The sequence below is a fragment of the Anopheles funestus genome, chromosome 2RL, assembly GCF_943734845.2.
Source record: "Anopheles funestus chromosome 2RL, idAnoFuneDA-416_04, whole genome shotgun sequence".
Classification (NCBI taxonomy): Eukaryota; Metazoa; Arthropoda; class Insecta; order Diptera; family Culicidae; genus Anopheles; species Anopheles funestus.
Window position 1 is genome coordinate 91,430,443 of NC_064598.1, and position 18,340 is coordinate 91,448,782.

An 18,340-nucleotide genomic window follows, 5' to 3' on the forward strand; every position below is an offset into this window, starting at 1 on the left:
GGCGACGTTCAATATATCATTACGGAGCTTATCTGTAGACGCGCATCGAATCGTTGAAGATTGCCTTTGAGACGTATTGCTGTGTTTTCTTTTTCTTTTTTTTTGTAGAACCAGTATAAAGTTGTTAATTATTGGTCAATTTAATTAGCTATCGATATGACTTACGAAGCTATCGGGAAAGGTCTGCATGGGATACGGTACGTTTATGGAATGAATAAAAATGCTGATTGTTGCTGATTGCTGAGTGGGTTTTTGCAGTTCTGTCGGAAATCAGAGTGTTATAAACGAGTTTTCAATCTTACTTACGATTTCGAAAGCGTTTGCTGGGCATGAGTATGAGAACGTTGCTTGCTTATGTACAGAACCGTGATTCTACTCAATACAAGTACATTTATTTACGTATTATTTCAAATAATATAGGAAATTTTTTTTTATAGGAGAGCGCCTTAGGAAATTTTCAAGTTTTTCTTTTTTTTTAATTTTTCACTCTTTTTTTTATTTAAAGCATTATTAGAGTGAAAAGAAACTCATTGCAACCCATTGACATTAAAATAAAACAATTTAATTTTTTTTGCAAAATTTCCCCAAAAAAATCGTAAGGGGTAAGCCTTATGAAATTTTCGAGTTGAAATTTTTTTGAAATTTTTTTCCGATTTTTTATTCTTTTTTTAATTTGAAGCATTATTTGAGTGAAAAGAAACATATTGCAACAAATTCCCATTAAAATATATCACATTTTTCAATTTAGCTAAATTGTTCAAAAACAGGGTAAGGAACTTGGTTCCCTGAAAAACTTCTGGCACAGACATCTGGCGGTATGGCCGTCCAAGAAGAAAATGTAGCCATTGATGCCATCTATCGACCACAGGTTAAAGATTGGCGATCCGTTGAATACCGACCGAGTTATAGGCAAAATTTGGTGCAAAAATGACCCTTAGTAAATTTTCATTTTTTTGAATTTTTTGATTTTTTCATTATTTTTCACTCTTTTTTTTATTTCAATCATTATTTGAGTGAAAAGAAACTCATTGCAACCAATTGGGATTAAAATAAAACAATTTTATTTTTTTTGCAAAATTTCTCAAAAAAAAACGTAAGGGGTAAGCCTTATGAAATTTTCGAGTTGAAATTTTTTTGAAATTTTTTTTTTTCGATTTTTTATTCTTTTTTTAGTTTAAAGTATTATTTGAGTGAAAAGAAACATATTGCAACAAATTCCCATTAAAATATATCACATTTTTCAATATTGCTAAATTGTTCAGAAACAGGGTAAGGAACTTGGTTCCCTGAATAACTTCTGGCACAGACATCTGACGGTATGGCCGTCCAAGAAGAAAATGTAGCCATTGGTGCCATCTATCGACCACAAGTTAAAGATTGGCGATCCGTTGGATACCGACCGAGTTATAGGCAAAAGTTGGTGCAAAAATGAGAAAAATTTTAAATTTTCTCAAACAGGGTAAGGAACTTGGTTCCTCGAATAACTTCTGGCACAGACAGCTGAGGGCATGGCCGTCCAAGAAGAAAATGTAGCCATTGATGCCATCTATCGACCACAGGTTAAAGATTGGCGATCCGTTGGATACCGACCGAGTTATAGGCAAAATTTGGTGCAAAAATGACCCTTAGTAAATTTTCATTTTTTTGAATTTTTTGATTTTTTCATTATTTTTCACTCTTTTTTTTATTTCAATCATTATTTGAGTGAAAAGAAACTCATTGCAACCAATTGGGATTAAAATAAAACAATTTTATTTTTTTTGCAAAATTTCTCAAAAAAAACGTAAGGGGTAAGCCTTATGAAATTTTCGAGTTGAAATTTTTTTGAAATTTTTTTTTCGATTTTTTATTCTTTTTTTAGTTTAAAGCATTATTTGAGTGAAAAGAAACATATTGCAACAAATTCCCATTAAAATATATCACATTTTTTAATTTAGCTAAATTGTTCAAAAACAGGGTAAGGAACTTGGTTCCCTGAATAACTTCTGGCACAGACATCTGGCGGTATGGCCGTTCAAAAAGAAAATGTAGCCATTGGTGCCATCTATCGACCACAAGTTAAAGATTGGCGATCCGTTGGATACCGACCGAGTTATAGGCAAAAGTTGGTGCAAAATTGAGAAAAATTTTACATTTTCTCAAACAGGGTAAGGAACATGGTTCCTCGAATAACTTCTGGCACAGACAGCTGAGGGCATGGCCGTCCAAGAAGAAAATGTAGCCATTGATGCCATCTATCGACCACAGGTTAAAGATTGGCGATCCGTTGAATACCGACCGAGTTATAGGCAAAATTTGGTGCAAAAATGACCCTTAGTAAATTTTCATTTTTTTGAATTTTTTGATTTTTTCATTATTTTTCACTCTTTTTTTATTTCAATCATTATTTGAGTGAAAAGAAACTCATTGCAACCAATTGGGATATAAATAAAACAATTTTATTTTTTTTGCAAAATTTCTCAAAAAAACGTAAGGGGTAAGCCTTATGAAATTTTCGAGTTGAAATTTTTTTGAAATTTTTTTTCGATTTTTTATTCTTTTTTTAGTTTAAAGTATTATTTGAGTGAAAAGAAACATATTGCAACAAATTCCCATTAAAATATATCACATTTTTCAATTTAGCTAAATTGTTCAAAAACAGGGTAAGGAACTTGGTTCCCTGAATAACTTCTGTCACAGACATCTGACGGTATGGCCGTCCAAGAAGAAAATGTAGCCATTGGTGCCATCTATCGACCACAAGTTAAAGATTGGCGATCCGTTGGATACCGACCGAGTTATAGGCAAAAGTTGGTGCCAAAATGAGAAAAATTTTACATTTTCTCAAACAGGGTAAGGAACTTGGTTCCTCGAATAACTTCTGGCACAGACAGCTGAGGGCATGGCCGTCCAAGAAGAAAATGTAGCCATTGATGCCATCTATCGACCACAGGTTAAAGATTGGCGATCCGTTGGATACCGACCGAGTTATAGGCAAAATTTGGTGCAAAAATGACCCTTAGTAAATTTTCATTTTTTTGAATTTTTTGATTTTTTCATTATTTTTCACTCTTTTTTTATTTCAATCATTATTTGAGTGAAAAGAAACTCATTGCAACCAATTGGGATTAAAATAAAACAATTTTATTTATTTTGCAAAATTTCTCAAAAAAAACGTAAGGGGTAAGCCTTATGAAATTTTCGAGTTGAAATTTTTTTGAAATTTTTTTTCGATTTTTTATTCTTTTTTTAATTTAAAGCATTATTTGAGTGAAAAGAAACATATTGCAACAAATTCCCATTAAAATATATCACATTTTTTAATTTAGCTAAATTGTTCAAAAACAGGGTAAGGAACTTGGTTCCCTGAAAAACTTCTGGCACAGACATCTGGCGGTATGGCCGTTCAAGAAGAAAATGTAGTTATTGGCGCCATCTATCGACCACAAGTTAAAGATTGGCGATCCGTTGGATACCGACCGAGTTATAGGCAAAAGTTGGTGCAAAAATGAGAAAATTTTACATTTTCTCAAACAGGGTAAGGAACTTGGTTCCTCGAATAACTTCTGGCACAGACAGCTGAGGGCATGGCCGTCCAAGAAGAAAATGTAGCCATTGATGCCATCTATCGACCACAGGTTAAAGATTGGCGATCCGTTGAATACCGACCGAGTTATAGGCAAAATTTGGTGCAAAAATGACCCTTAGTAAATTTTCATTTTTTTGAATTTTTTGATTTTTTCATTATTTTTCACTCTTTTTTTATTTCAATCATTATTTGAGTGAAAAGAAACTCATTGCAACCAATTGGGATTAAAATAAAACAATTTTATTTTTTTTGCAAAATTTCTCAAAAAAAACGTAAGGGGTAAGCCTTATGAAATTTTCGAGTTGAAATTTTTTTGAAATTTTTTTTTTCGATTTTTTATTCTTGTTTTAGTTTAGAGCATTATTTGAGTGAAAAGAAACATATTGCAACAAATTCCCATTAAAATATATCACATTTTTCAATATTGCTAAATTGTTCAGAAACAGGGTAAGGAACTTGGTTCCCTGAATAACTTCTGGCACAGACATCTGACGGTATGGCCGTCCAAGAAGAAAATGTAGCCATTGGTGCCATCTATCGACCACAAGTTAAAGATTGGCGATCCGTTGGATACCGACCGAGTTATAGGCAAAAGTTGGTGCCAAAATGAGGAAAATTTTAAATTTTCTCAAACAGGGTAAGGAACTTGGTTCCTCGAATAACTTCTGGCACAGACATCTGAGGGCATGGCCGTCCAAGAAGAAAATGTAGCCATTGATGCCATCTATCGACAACAGGTTAAAGATTGGCGATCCGTTGGATACCGACCGAGTTATAGGCAAAATTTGGTGCAAAAATGACCCTTAGTAAATTTTCATTTTTTTGAATTTTTTGATTTTTTCATTATTTTTCACTCTTTTTTTATTTCAATCATTATTTGAGTGAAAAGAAACTCATTGCAACCAATTGGGATAAAATTAAAACAATTTTATTTTTTTTGCAAAATTTCTCAAAAAAAACGTAAGGGGTAAGCCTTATGAAATTTTCGAGTTGAAATTTTTTTGAAATTTTTTTTCGATTTTTTATTCTTTTTTTAGTTTAAAGTATTATTTGAGTGAAAAGAAACATATTGCAACAAATTCCCATTAAAATATATCACATTTTTCAATTTAGCTAAATTGTTCAAAAACAGGGTAAGGAACTTGGTTCCCTGAATAACTTCTGGCACAAACATCTGACGGTATGGCCGTCCAAGAAGAAAATGTAGCCATTGATGCCATCTGTCGACCACAAGTTAAAGATTGGCGATCCGTTGGAAACCGACCGAGTTATAGGCAAAAGTTGGTGCAAAATTGAGAAAAATTTTACATTTTCTCAAACAGGGTAAGGAACATGGTTCCTCGAATAACTTCTGGCACAGACAGCTGAGGGCATGGCCGTCCAAGAAGAAAATGTAGCCATTGATGCCATCTATCGACCACAGGTTAAAGATTGGCGATCCGTTGAATACCGACCGAGTTATAGGCAAAATTTGGTGCAAAAATGACCCTTAGTAAATTTTCATTTTTTTGAATTTTTTGATTTTTTCATTATTTTTCACTCTTTTTTTTATTTCAATCATTATTTGAGTGAAAAGAAACTCATTGCAACCAATTGGGATTAAAATAAAACATTTTTATTTTTTTTGCAAAATTTCTCAAAAAAAACGTAAGGGGTAAGCCTTATGAAATTTTCGAGTTGAAATTTTTTTGAATTTTTTTTTTCGATTTTTTATTCTTTTTTTAGTTTAAAGCATTATTTGAGTGAAAAGAAACATATTGCAACAAATTCCCATTAAAATATATCACATTTTTCAATTTAGCTAAATTGTTCAAAAACAGGGTAAGGAACTCGGTTCCCTGAATAACTTCTGGCACAGACATCTGGCGGTATGGCTGTTCAAGAAGAAAATGTAGCCATTGGTGCCATCTATCGACCACAAGTTAAAGATTGGCGATCCGTTGGATACCGATCGAGTTATAGGCAAAAGTTGGTGCAAAAATGAGAAAAATTTTACATTTTCTCAAACAGGGTAAGGAACTTGGTTCCTCGAATAACTTCTGGCACAGACAGCTGAGGGCATGGCCGTCCAAGAAGAAAATGTAGCCATTGATGCCATCTATCGACCACAGGTTAAAGATTGGCGATTCGTTGGATACCGACCGAGTTATAGGCAAAATTTGGTGCAAAAACGAGGAAAATTTTAATTTTTTTTTTAATTTTTTGATTTTTTTATTAATTTTTCACTCTTTTTTTTACTTCAAGCATTATTAGAGTGAAAAGAAACACATTGCAACCCATTGACATTAAAATAAAACAATTTAATTTTTTTTGCAAAATTTGCCCAAAAAAATCGTAAGGGGTAAGCCTTATGAAATTTTCGAGTGGAAAATTTTTTTGAAATTTTTTTCTGATTTTTTATTCTTTTTTTAATTTAAAGCATTATTTGAGTGAAAAGAAACATATTGCAACAAATTCCCATTAAAATATATCACATTTTTCAATTTAGCAAAATTGTTCAAAAACAGGGTAAGGAACTTGGTTCCCTGAATAACTTCTGGCACAGACATCTGGCGGTATGGCTGTTTAAGAAGAAAATGTAGCCATTGGTGCCATCTATCGACCACAAGTTAAAGATTGGCGATCCGTTGGATACCGACCGAGTTATAGGCAAAAGTTGGTGCAAAATTGAGAAAAATTTTACATTTTCTCAAACAGGGTAAGGAACATGGTTCCTCGAATAACTTCTGGCACAGACAGCTGAGGGCATGGCCGTCCAAGAAGAAAATGTAGCCATTGATGCCATCTATCGACCACAAGTTAATGATTGGCGATTCGTTGGATACCGACCGAGTTATAGGCAAAATTTGGTGCAAAAATGACCCTTAGTAAATTTTCATTTTTTTGAATTTTTTGATTTTTTCATTATTTTTCACTCTTTTTTTATTTCAATCATTATTTGAGTGAAAAGAAACTCATTGCAACCAATTGGGATTAAAATAAAACATTTTTATTTTTTTTGCAAAATTTCTCAAAAAAAACGTAAGGGGTAAGCCTTATGAAATTTTCGAGTTGAAATTTTTTTGAAATTTTTTTTTCGATTTTTTATTCTTTTTTTAGTTTAAAGCATTATTTGAGTGAAAAGAAACATATTGCAACAAATTCCCATTAAAATATATCACATTTTTCAATTTAGCTAAATTGTTCAAAAACAGGGTAAGGAACTCGGTTCCCTGAATAACTTCTGGCACAGACATCTGGCGGTATGGCCGTTCAAGAAGAAAATGTAGCCATTGGTGCCATCTATCGACCACTAGTTAAAAATTGGCGATCCGTTGGATACCGATCGAGTTATAGGCAAAAGTTGGTGCAAAAATGAGAAAAATTTTACATTTTCTCAAACAGGGTAAGGAACTTGGTTCCCTGAATAACTTCTGGCACAGACATCTGACGGTATGACCGTCCAAGAAGAAAATGTAGCCATTGATGCCATCTATCGACCACAAGTTAAAGATTGGCGATCCGTTGGATACCGACCGAGTTATAGGCAAAACTTGGTGCAAAAATGAGAAAAATTTTAAATTTTCTCAAACAGGGTAAGGAACTTGGTTCCTCGAATAACTTCTGGCACAGACATCTGAGGGCATGGCCGTCCAAGAAGAAAATGTAGCCATTGATGCCATCTATCGACCACAGGTTAAAGATTGGCGATCCGTTGGATACCGACCGAGTTATAGGCAAAAGTTGGTGCAAAAATGAGAAAAATTTTACATTTTCTCAAACAGGGTAAGGAACTTGATTCCCTGAATAACTTCTGGCACAGACATCTGACGGTATGACCGTTCAAGAAGAAAATGTAGCCATTGATGCCATCTATCGACCACAAGTTAAAGATTGGCGATCCGTTGGGTACCGACCGAGTTGTAGGCAAAACTTGGTGCAAAAATGAGAAAAATTTTAAATTTTCTCAAACAGGGTAAGGAACTTGGTTCCTCGAATAACTTCTGGCACAGACATCTGAGGGCATGGCCGTCCAAGAAGAAAATGTAGCCATTGATGCCATCTATCGACCACAGGTTAAAGATTGGCGATCCGTTGGATACCGACCGAGTTATAGGCAAAATTTGGTGCAAAAATGACCCTTAGTAAATTTTCATTTTTTTGAATTTTTTGATTTTTTCATTATTTTTCACTCTTTTTTTATTTCAATCATTATTTGAGTGAAAAGAAACTCATTGCAACCAATTGGGATTAAAATAAAACATTTTTATTTTTTTTGCAAAATTTCTCAAAAAAAACGTAAGGGGTAAGCCTTATGAAATTTTCGAGTTGAAATTTTTTTGAATTTTTTTTTCGATTTTTTATTCTTTTTTTAGTTTAAAGCATTATTTGAGTGAAAAGAAGCTTTTTGCAACAAATTCGCATTAAAGTACATCAATTTATAATTTTTGCAAAATTTTCTCAAAAAAGCTAAGGCTATAGCCTTAGAAGAATGGCAAATTTATAGATTTTTTTTAAAATTTCCACGAAATGAGCTTATTTTCGGATTAATTCGTCTTCTGTTTTAAAAATAGTATTAACATTCACTTTAATTTTATACTACACGTACGTAGTTTAAAACTAAAAAGGCACTCGATTTTATTAAACTTTGCAATATTTAATGATGCTCAACCGATCTGATTTTTAAATTTGTATTTGTTTACATTGTTATTGCCAGCAAAGTCGAGCTATCCTAGCCGCCATTAGAGAAAACTCTCATGGCGTCAAGTCGCGATTTGAATAGCGATTTTCCGGCAAAAAAACACGTACTGTGACTTTTCGCATTTTTTTTATATCGAGTTTTGCAAAAAAAATCTGAATCGCGTTCGCAAACGTGACAATTGCTGAGCGTTTAGTGATGGGGTAACAAGTCACTTTTGGACAGAGTAGCTTGGACAGCAAAACATTGAAGTTTCTAATGATTTTAATGGTCAAAATGGTACTATCTGTTGAGTGGATTATGTCCACAATTCTTGAAAAGATGTACGGTACTATATCAAATTGAGCATTGAGTTCCCTAATTTTAGTATTAACTCTAGACAAAATAATGCTTTAAATCCAACAGCGCTTAAACTGTACATTATCTCAAACCTAAACTTTTAAAACTAAGTTTGAGAGTTGACAAAAAAAACAAACCTTGCTGGATATTTGACAAATGTGTTCAATCCATTCAGCCCTACGGTAAGGCCGCATTGAACCCTGATAGCAGTTGTCCGCTCTTCGCATTCTGCTTGGTTCGTGACCAGGAGCTAATCTACCAAAGCTCAAGCTAAGCTCCATACAGGTCTATCAATTCTAGACAAATAGATGACATTGAAACAATGTCACGGTGGAAACCAACACCGAGGATCACGGTTTTGTCTCCACTTAGAACGATTGACCTGAAACAAAGAACACTTTAGTTTGATGCGTCGTTGATGGTTTGCCTTCGATTGGAACGCCCGCAATTAATCTTTACCAGTCGAGAGCATTGTGCGTCCACCGGTGCAATCCTTCAATCTTGTTCAACCAAACCAACAAAAAAAAAAACAAAAAACCTTGGAAAACCATTAAAGTAGGATCGACAGTGATGAATACCTGGCAGAACTGTACCCGTAGCTGAAATTCTCGGCAAACCTTTTTCTCTGTTGAACGTGTAAGATGTACTTTTGCTGTTTTTCCGTCTCGGATACCATTCAGAGTTGTAGGAGGTTTTGGAACTCGGTGACGACATTGTCAATAAGCTACTTGATAAATCTATCATTTACGCATATCTACAAACAATTTTTCAACTTCATTTATACACCGCATTACCGAAACTTTCCAATCTAAGTTAACGTTAATGAAAACACATTATTCTCTTAGCATTTTCCTTTGAGAAGGTTAATTTGAAACTCGATCTAGTGACCGGAAGTGTCACTCGACAACGGTCTGTGATCAGCCCTTTGATCTTGACCTACTGAAACACATAGATCAAACCGATTTTTGGGCACAAACAAATCACTTTTTGACACGATCCATCCTCCATGCTCGGTGCTATGACATCTGAATGTCGATTTTGTTCGCGGTAGAGACGGTTTCCCATCATTTTCCTTCGTCCAATGCATAAATGGTCTGCTTAAAAACGGAACCGAGGGAGGACCTTATTATTTATTTTACGTTGGCGATAAAAATAAACGACGATCGTTGATCGTTCATGCTTCTGCTGCACATTCGAAATTGATGCATCTGGCCATCGTTAGCAGTTGTCTGTATCTCGGGGGCCATTCATCAGTCAGCATAGGAATGCATGTCACTGCAGCTCCGAAGGAAAGGGACAGGAGCTTGAAAAATGCTTCCCCATCGCTCACTAATACCTTCGCTATCGATAATGAGCTCTAGGAAAATAAAGAGGGAAAGAGAGAGATATATATATATATATATATATATATATATGTATATACCGGACAGTGATTATCGGAGGTTTGAGGTGGCCAGAAATAGACCGGCAGCGAGTTAGACGAATGGTGGCCATAAAATAATGCCGAGGTGTAATGAGTTCGATCATAATCGACTAAGTGATGATCATTATTGTTGTTTGTATATGATACTGGTGGGATTATGATCGGTGGAAAATTGAGGTAAATGAAATCGATACGAAATAGAAAAAGAGGCATTAAATAAATTCTTCTATAAAAGAAGAACATTTTTCTTACTATTAATTGGATAACCATCACTCCTTTCTATCACTCCCTTTCCTTCTGGTTTCCAGTTAACAAACAAGCTTGCCTAATAAAATAACGTCTTTTAACCTCAAATCAATTACCGTACTCTGGCACACGTAAATCACTCGAAATATGCTATGCGATCATTTATTTATTCTTTCGTGTAATGATTATAAGGCATTGTACTAATGCATACATTACTCCCAACGATCACTTGAACCGTCCGGTGCCAAACGGCAACGAAGGAACGGAACGCTCATGAGTGCGCCCAGTCATTTTCATCCCCAAGCGCAAGCGATTGAGCATTTCGAGAGCATTCGACGGGAGCCCTTCACCCCAAACCTGCCTGGCTTGGGTTGGTCGCCAAATGCAGATCGGAATGAGCAGGACAAAACGGAGCGCGCATTGAAATCGTTTGAGGCGAAAACAAGACAAACAACTCCAACTCCGAAAGCGAATAAATCGCCGCGGTTCCCCCCCCAACCTGAGCGAGTCGCGAGCTGCGCCAAAGCTTACACCAACCCCAACCCCGTTCCCCATTTGGTTTCCGCGTTTCCTTCGTCAAGCGCACGCCAGCTCGAGCTGTGGTGAGAGAAATGAGGACCACACACGTCGATTTTTGCTTCTTTGCTTTGCTTTGCTTCGACACCGTCGCGCGCGCCACCCGACACTCGCATGCACCCAAACCTCGGATCCACCAACTCAACCCTGCTAGAGTTGATGTTTTTCTCACCGCCATTCCACCTTCCACTTTCTCTCCTATTCGCTCCCTCTACCCTCATCCGGATGGTTTGCGGTGGAGCGCAGTGCTAAAAGAAAACCATTTGGCCTTTTTCCCTGATGTTTGCTTCCCGTTTGCGAGCGTTTTGGAGCATGTGTGTTAGAAAGCAAGAGCGAACGATGTTGTGTGTGTGTGTGTGTGTTTATGTTTACGGCCATCGATCGTACGGGATCGACCTTTTTTTTGGAGCTCTTTCTCCATTCGATGGATGGTTGATTTGACGTGGATGGCGTTAAACGTGTGGCTGCATCTTTGATGAACGATCCCGGTCAGGATTTTCGAACCGCTTTACTTTCATGCAGATGCGTCATCTGAAAGGGGAATGTGAGAAAATGTGGTCCAAAAAATTCTTTGATACAAATGCGTGCTCGAAGCGATCATCCCGCGAGCGATCGCACCTCTTAAGTTTCGTCCGAACCGGTGCCTTTTAATGGCAATCATTGAGGTTTTTGGCAAACGGTGGATGGCGATTGGTGGAGGTGAAAATTCCAATTTTGTTTCCAAGCTCTTATTACCGGAAAATTAAGACAAATGAAGGTGGTTTGCAAATTTGCACCATGCAAAATGATTAGAGAAGAGCGAAGAGTGATGGAGTTGGATTTTATTAAGTTTATTTTAATGATAATATCGATAGCTTGATGTATGATTTAAATTAAATAATTATTGTTAAGTTTTATGAATCTTTTTGTATTCACTACAAAGAATTTGTAGTGCATAGAGGAATTTTAAGAATTCCAGCTCAAACACTAGCATATTTTCCCAAAACAGGAATATTCTTTAAAATTTAATATAAAAAAGACTGAAGGAGAACAAATGCCAGTAGATGTCCCAAGGTCGGTTTTGATTAGAGCGGAATTGAAGAAAGAATAGTAAAAATTTTGACTTTATTTTTTAACGTTTTCCACTTATTTTTTAAAAAGGAGGAATTCTTGTAAAAAGTTGTCTATTTTAAACTTTTTAACGCGGTTTTCTTGATAACAAAAAAGGACAGAGTGATCTATTTTCCCTAGCTTAAATATCGCTTCTTGGTCTTTGCTTCGTCTACAATACATGCGCCACGCAACACGCCAGATACTTGAACTGTTTTTCCGACAAACCTCACACAAGAAATCTATGTCGGTCTCCCTTCCCATCGCCACCATTCAGCGATTTATACAGCGTGTGTGTTAAGCGTTTAGATTTCATTGAATAAAATTCCTTTCTTCACCCGTCAGCTTACCCACTATCCTTCCCATCTCTTTGGCCCATGATTCGTGCGTTCGTTTTGATATAGATTTACTAATTAGCGCTGCTCACCGCAAATGAAATGTAATTTTAATTGAAGCAAATGATTGTGCCGGGGGTTGTACGGTAAACAGAATGTTCAAAGCCCGCGAAAGGATACCCGAGGCCGTGAGACGTCGTGGAAAGCACTTTTCCCGGGAAATCGTTTATCAAGCATCAGGTGGCTAGTGTGAGACGTGTGGAATGGAAGGGGAAAGGGAAGAGTGCGGTACATTTTCTAACGGAATTTTTCCTTCACACTTTCGCTGACAGTAGCAGCTCAACCGCCAGGGCAGAATACGGCACGATCTTGGCACAAAATGCAATGGCAACTGTCATGACCATAGCTGTTTTAGTCGCTTATCTGTCGCGTCCTCGGAATCGGAATTGCGATCGGCCGATCGTTTCTTTTGCCGGGGAGGTTCCTTTTTTGGCAAAAATCGAGAGGTGTCGTGTATTTGGCCTTTTTTAAGACTGTTCCCCTTGTTTGTTGCCCCGATGCGGCATTCACTACGGGGCGGACGAATTGAAACGTGCGCTGACTAATTAATGACAGATTACTAACGGAACATTATGTGCTACCTACGGAGCTGTGCTGCGATGAGAAAATGTTCCTGGGTTGGATGGTTAGTTGTGGTTTTTGTTTAGACAGTACGTCCCTTCGTTGGATCTCACCCGACAGGTGACGGAAGTACACGTACTACATTTCACCACTTTTACCACCCGAAGCAGAAATCATCTTTTTACTTCCTCGGGCCCAGAATTCCTGCACTGGTGAGGTGACGATTGAATTGCCAACCATCCGTAAAGCGTGAGAAGGAATTAGCTGGCGTTTAGTAAACACACGCCAAGCAGTGAAAAAAAAGGAAGTCTTCCTAACGGAGGCGAAATTAGCACGAGTTCCGCCCGTTTGAAGTACACTCACAAATAAAACAACTAACCAAAAGGAAGCAACACAACTAAGCCAAAAAAAATCTATACTACGCACACAATTTTGTCACTAATGAGCCGCCAACAGACGGTGCGGCACGGTCGCTAAAGACGCTTAAACGCCAACAGTTGCAAACAGTTGTGTTCTGCCCCCTTCAGAAATAAGCTGAAAGGACGCCGGAAACAAGGGGAGTTTGTGGGAAAAAGTTGTGGAAAATAATGAGACAAATCGTGCACACTTAATGAGAAGCCAGTTGACGAGTGGTCGCACTCATCATCCATAAAGCCCGTCGTGGTCGTTGGTGCCGAATTTGGAAATTCGGAACGCAAGCGTGAGCTCTTCGCTTGTCTTTTTCTTTCGTTGTTGTCTGTCACCGTGCGATGGCGCATGTGTACGGTGTATTTATCGCTCTTTGTGTTTGCTGCTGCTGATTTCTTTCATCTTCGGAGTCCGAGCAAGAGAGGGCCCCCAACTAAATCGACTGGAAAGCGGCTATAATTAATTTAGAAACAACAAAATCAACAAACAACATCTCATCCCGTTTGGTAAGGTGATTCGATCTTGACTTTCGGTGGTTCTTTATATCTTTGCTTCCCCCAAAACCCAGCTTAATCTTTCCGTCACATTCCAGAGGGATCATAATTTGTGCCCCTTGATCATCAAAAGAAAATCCTACTCAACCAAATTCAATGGAAATTGGTGACAAAGGTCGTGCCGTATGCGCTTTATTATTGAAGAGGGCTTTATTATTATTGAACGGTGCGGAACTCACCGTTTCGTGCTCTCGTTTGATTCTATTTGAGAACGAATTCCTTGCACTAATTAGTCTAAGTGTCTCGGGCAATCATGTTGCAGGTAGTGGGAGATGATGTTGGATGAGTTTTCTTGTAGAAGATCGGTAGCAAGATTGAAACAAACCGAAACATGATGAAAAGAATTCCGGACGATCATGCCATGACATATGATTAATCTGTCCGATGATGTTTATGTCAGCTGGAACAATTTATGTGCGTTTGATTTTCACTGTTTTTGTCATTAAAGTGGATTTTTTTTTAAATACTGTTTGGAAATACTATTCTGATCGTTTATTGGAGACAAAGAGAAAGATGTTCGCTTATGAAAACTATTTACTTTGTTTTCAACTTCAGTGATTTCCCACTCTTCAATAGGCAGTACTTTACGGACTGACGATGTCTATGTGATCAGCGTATGCCAGGATTTGGTGTGATTTGTAGACGATCGTCCCCGATCGTCTACCTCTGAGTCGCGGACAGACAAGTTTATCTTCTTGTAGCAGATCCTTAGTGGTAGTAGAGGGTTCTGAGAGTTTCCATCCACCATCACCTAACATATGCTATCATAACCTGCCTATGCTATCATAAACGGCTTAACCTCTATGAAAAAATAGAAAAAAAAGTTATGTGAATTTCCGTTTTGGAATGTCCAACTTCCAACTATCTCTACCAGGAATGGGACAATTCTACGAATGTTTTAAACATATCATTTTTACCAAAAATAATAGAATGAAAAATGATGCTTTTTTCTTGTGCACCAAAATTAATGATCTTCCAAATTGTTCTATTTTTATGAAGGAAATTTCTTCCCAACGATGTTACTTACTTTGCCATTTCTCAAGGGTGTGATCCATATCTGAAACCTTTTTTCAAACTATTTTTATCAATTTTAGCAAATATTTATCATTCAAAACAGAAAACAAAACCCTTTCGCTTGCATTTCAATGCATATGTTTAGTGCTACCTGAATTTTACCTTTCAAGAAGGATCATAAGAAAGGACATCAAAGAAAAGAAGGTAAATGGTTGGTCAAAAACGACACGAGCAAATTATAAAGCAATACCACCCGAACGTAAAGCTCTCTAGAGAATCAATATTTTGAATGAAGAGTAAACCAAAACCGGATGAACATGATTAATTAACAAGCGACAAAAATGGTTCCCCTTGTTCTCTCCTTCTTCAAGTAATCCGAGTGTAAATGAATATATATTTTTTTAAAGCTAAATTTTCTAAACATTGCTCACTCGATCTGTTCCTATAAGACTGAAACCACTGGAATCCTTTCCTCTAGCTAATGAATTTCACTCAAGTTTATCATCTGTCGGTTTGGTCCACTTTGGCCAATAGCTTCCTCATTCCGGCCTGTCCAGCCTTCACGGTGACTGACTCGATGCGCCTCATCATGAAAGGAGGACAAGTGCCAAAAGCTAGTAGCGAAATTTATTCCAAAAACCTTTCGTGCCTGATACGATACGACCTGGGTGGTATGCAAAGTGGAACAACTGTTCCGACCGGCTACCGTTTTCGTAGCGCTCTGGGACGGATTCAGCCACATCTTTTCACCGGGTCTCTCTCTCTCTCACTGCCCTTTATCGTCATCCGCAAAACGGTAGCAAGCAATCGGATCAAGCAAATCCGTGAACCAATCAGCAAACCTTCTGTGGCCTACGCCAGCGGCCGGCGAAACCTTCGCCCGAAACGTCAACGCAAAAGATTATCGATGCGAAATGATCACATTTCTGGGGCCTGTTTTCGCAGATCGTTCATCGGTTGCACCAGGTTGGAGGTCCGCAGCAGCGTCCTCGAGTGTCGAGAGCGGAATCGGTTTTTTTTTGTGATTTTGATAGGAAGCGGGCACATAAATTAGGATTACTCCGTCTTTGAAACCGTACGTCTGTGTTTCTTTCTAATCTGACGATTGCTTGCGGATCAGGTGCACGGAACTTGAAGGTGCCCGGAATGGTGTGTTAAACGATGTGTTCGGTCGCTTGCCATACCATTTTGCCGACTGCCATGCACTGCCATGCTGCGGGTGCAGTGAATTGAATTTACGGATTTACTTACAAACCGAAGGTTGCAATGATCATAATCGTCCTTTATCGAAAGAGTTGTAAATAGTGATTAAAGTGGAAGTACAGCGAGCTTAAAAAGGAAGTACCCATAGGACGAAGTGATTGTTAAGTGAGGCAAACACATAAAAATGGAGAGAAGAAAAATCTTCCAACAGTTTACGTTCGTTTGGCGGCAAACAGTATTGGAAGAGAATAGCAAACTGCATAAATTATCATTTCTCGTTTTAAATGACGAAAAAGGATTACAGACGGAATTAAAACTCCTTTTCGGCTTACTTTATACCGTGACGCACCCATTATCATTCGCTGCGTTGTGAAAATGATAGTGTCCACTTCGAGCTGCAAAAAAAGAGGCAAGGATCAATCGCCATTTGCTTCGGGTCTGTTCAGCGGCGTTTGGGTAGTTTAAAATTTCAAACAATTTAATTGAAATTTTTCATGCACACAACCCTCAACGGATGTGCCACGGTAATGGGCTATAGGACATCATTGACCCGGATGGTAACGAAATCCCCATTGGCAAAATATTTCAAGCAGCAGAAAGGATGTCATATAGGATTGCATATTTATTCCCTCATTCGGACGCGTTTGGATCATTGCGAATCAGTACAGTGTCCAAGGCAAAGATACTTTAATCGGAACTACTCCAATACGTGTTCCATGATGTAATATGGTCGTGGTCGTTTAACGAACTGAAGAGGATCATTTTAAACCAAGTGTTTGCTACTTGGTCCCTGGAATGCTAATGAAGGAAGAGGGTGATAAATTCTGTAATATGATTACGATTACATCGATAAAGTGGAAAAGAAATACTAAAGTAACTTTTGTTAAAGAAATGCTTTTTCTGATGCTTTTAACTTAATTTTCTTCTTCATAAAAATTGGTTTATCAAACATCATTTACTTAAGCACATCAAAAAAAGAAGCGGAATCTCATTTGATTCTGATTTATGGCGCACATTATCATCACTCGATATGAAATTCAATCAATCCAAATGCCCGTAGCCAACCCTCTCCCCGGCCAGACAACACATCTTATCTCTGCATCTCTGCGTAGCAAACGCTGGAAACAAAAGGGCAGCTAAATATGCTGTCCAATTAATTAAATCAGAACCAAATTTCTGCCTTATGTCCACCATGAATAAACCATTACACTCCATTAATCATCCGACCCCCGTCGGTAGGTCTCGGCTCGGCACGGTTTAGGGAAACCGTTTAGCACCGGCTCATCATCCTTACCACCAACATCATCGTCATCATCATCATCATCATCACCACCATGCCAAACCTCAAGGGTTTGGCCCCATTGAAGACTTTAGGGTGCGGTTAAGCGTTAGACCATCGTCGATCGTCCGGCTTGGGATGGAATAAGGTGCAGGCCAAACAATTTGAACCTATCTTATGTCCGTTCGCCATCGTTCTTCGAACATTTCCAGCTCGGGTTTTGGTTGCTTCCGGAAGCGAAAATCGCCCATACGCAAACGAACGCTATCCCGGAATTGGATGGTGGTGGTCCAATTAGAATTTTTTTCTTAATTAAACGGTAAATCATTAAGAAACTAACGTTGGAATTTTTTTTTTATATTTTATCGATCATATCGCTGTGCGTCTAGCTCAGACCTTTTACTTTGATCTGCATGACACGATAAACCCGTTTAAAGACTTTAAGGAGATTTGAATATTTTTTTTCGGAGGAAATCTTTCAATCATACATCTGATCGAATTAAGAGAAACCAACAGGGAGGCTCTCGGTTCTAAACTCAATTATCATGATCTCATTACAAGTCTGATCTTTGAGAAATGAAGATCGTTGGATGTCCTATATCTTAACGACCTCAAATAGAAGCGACTGATCATCATCATCATCGACTCACTTTGATCGAAAACACATCTCATCGCATCTAGCTACCGAAAATGTGTGTTTATGCTAATTATGCCCTTCGCCGAAGATGATCCTATTAATTGCAAAATGGTGAACACTCGACGATCGAAAACAACGATCGACAGAGCAAAACAGCCATTCGTTTGAAGCACCGTTTCAAGCAACTGAACCTTTTTGCAAAGCACTACAGTGGTTTTTTGTTTCGACTGTCTGGAATGTTGCTACTAATCAAAAGAAAACACTAATTTCATAAGTCACTCGACACCACCAAACAGAAGCTACTGAGCGCTTTTCTTCGGCCGAAAGTTTTCCCAACATCCCAACAAGCGCGAATAGCCTCCGGGTTGAG

General features: G+C 37.7%; 1 long non-coding RNA gene across 1 annotated transcript; it reads left to right on the plus strand.

Annotated features, from left to right (window-relative positions):
* Positions 1-709: 709 nt before the first annotated feature.
* On the plus strand, positions 710-7,371 carry LOC125765727 (uncharacterized). Its single transcript, XR_007418616.1, has 4 exons — positions 710-1,369; positions 3,618-4,115; positions 4,992-6,176; positions 7,244-7,371. It is a non-coding gene; the product is annotated as an uncharacterized LOC125765727 (long non-coding RNA).
* The last annotated feature ends 10,969 nt before the right edge of the window (positions 7,372-18,340 follow it).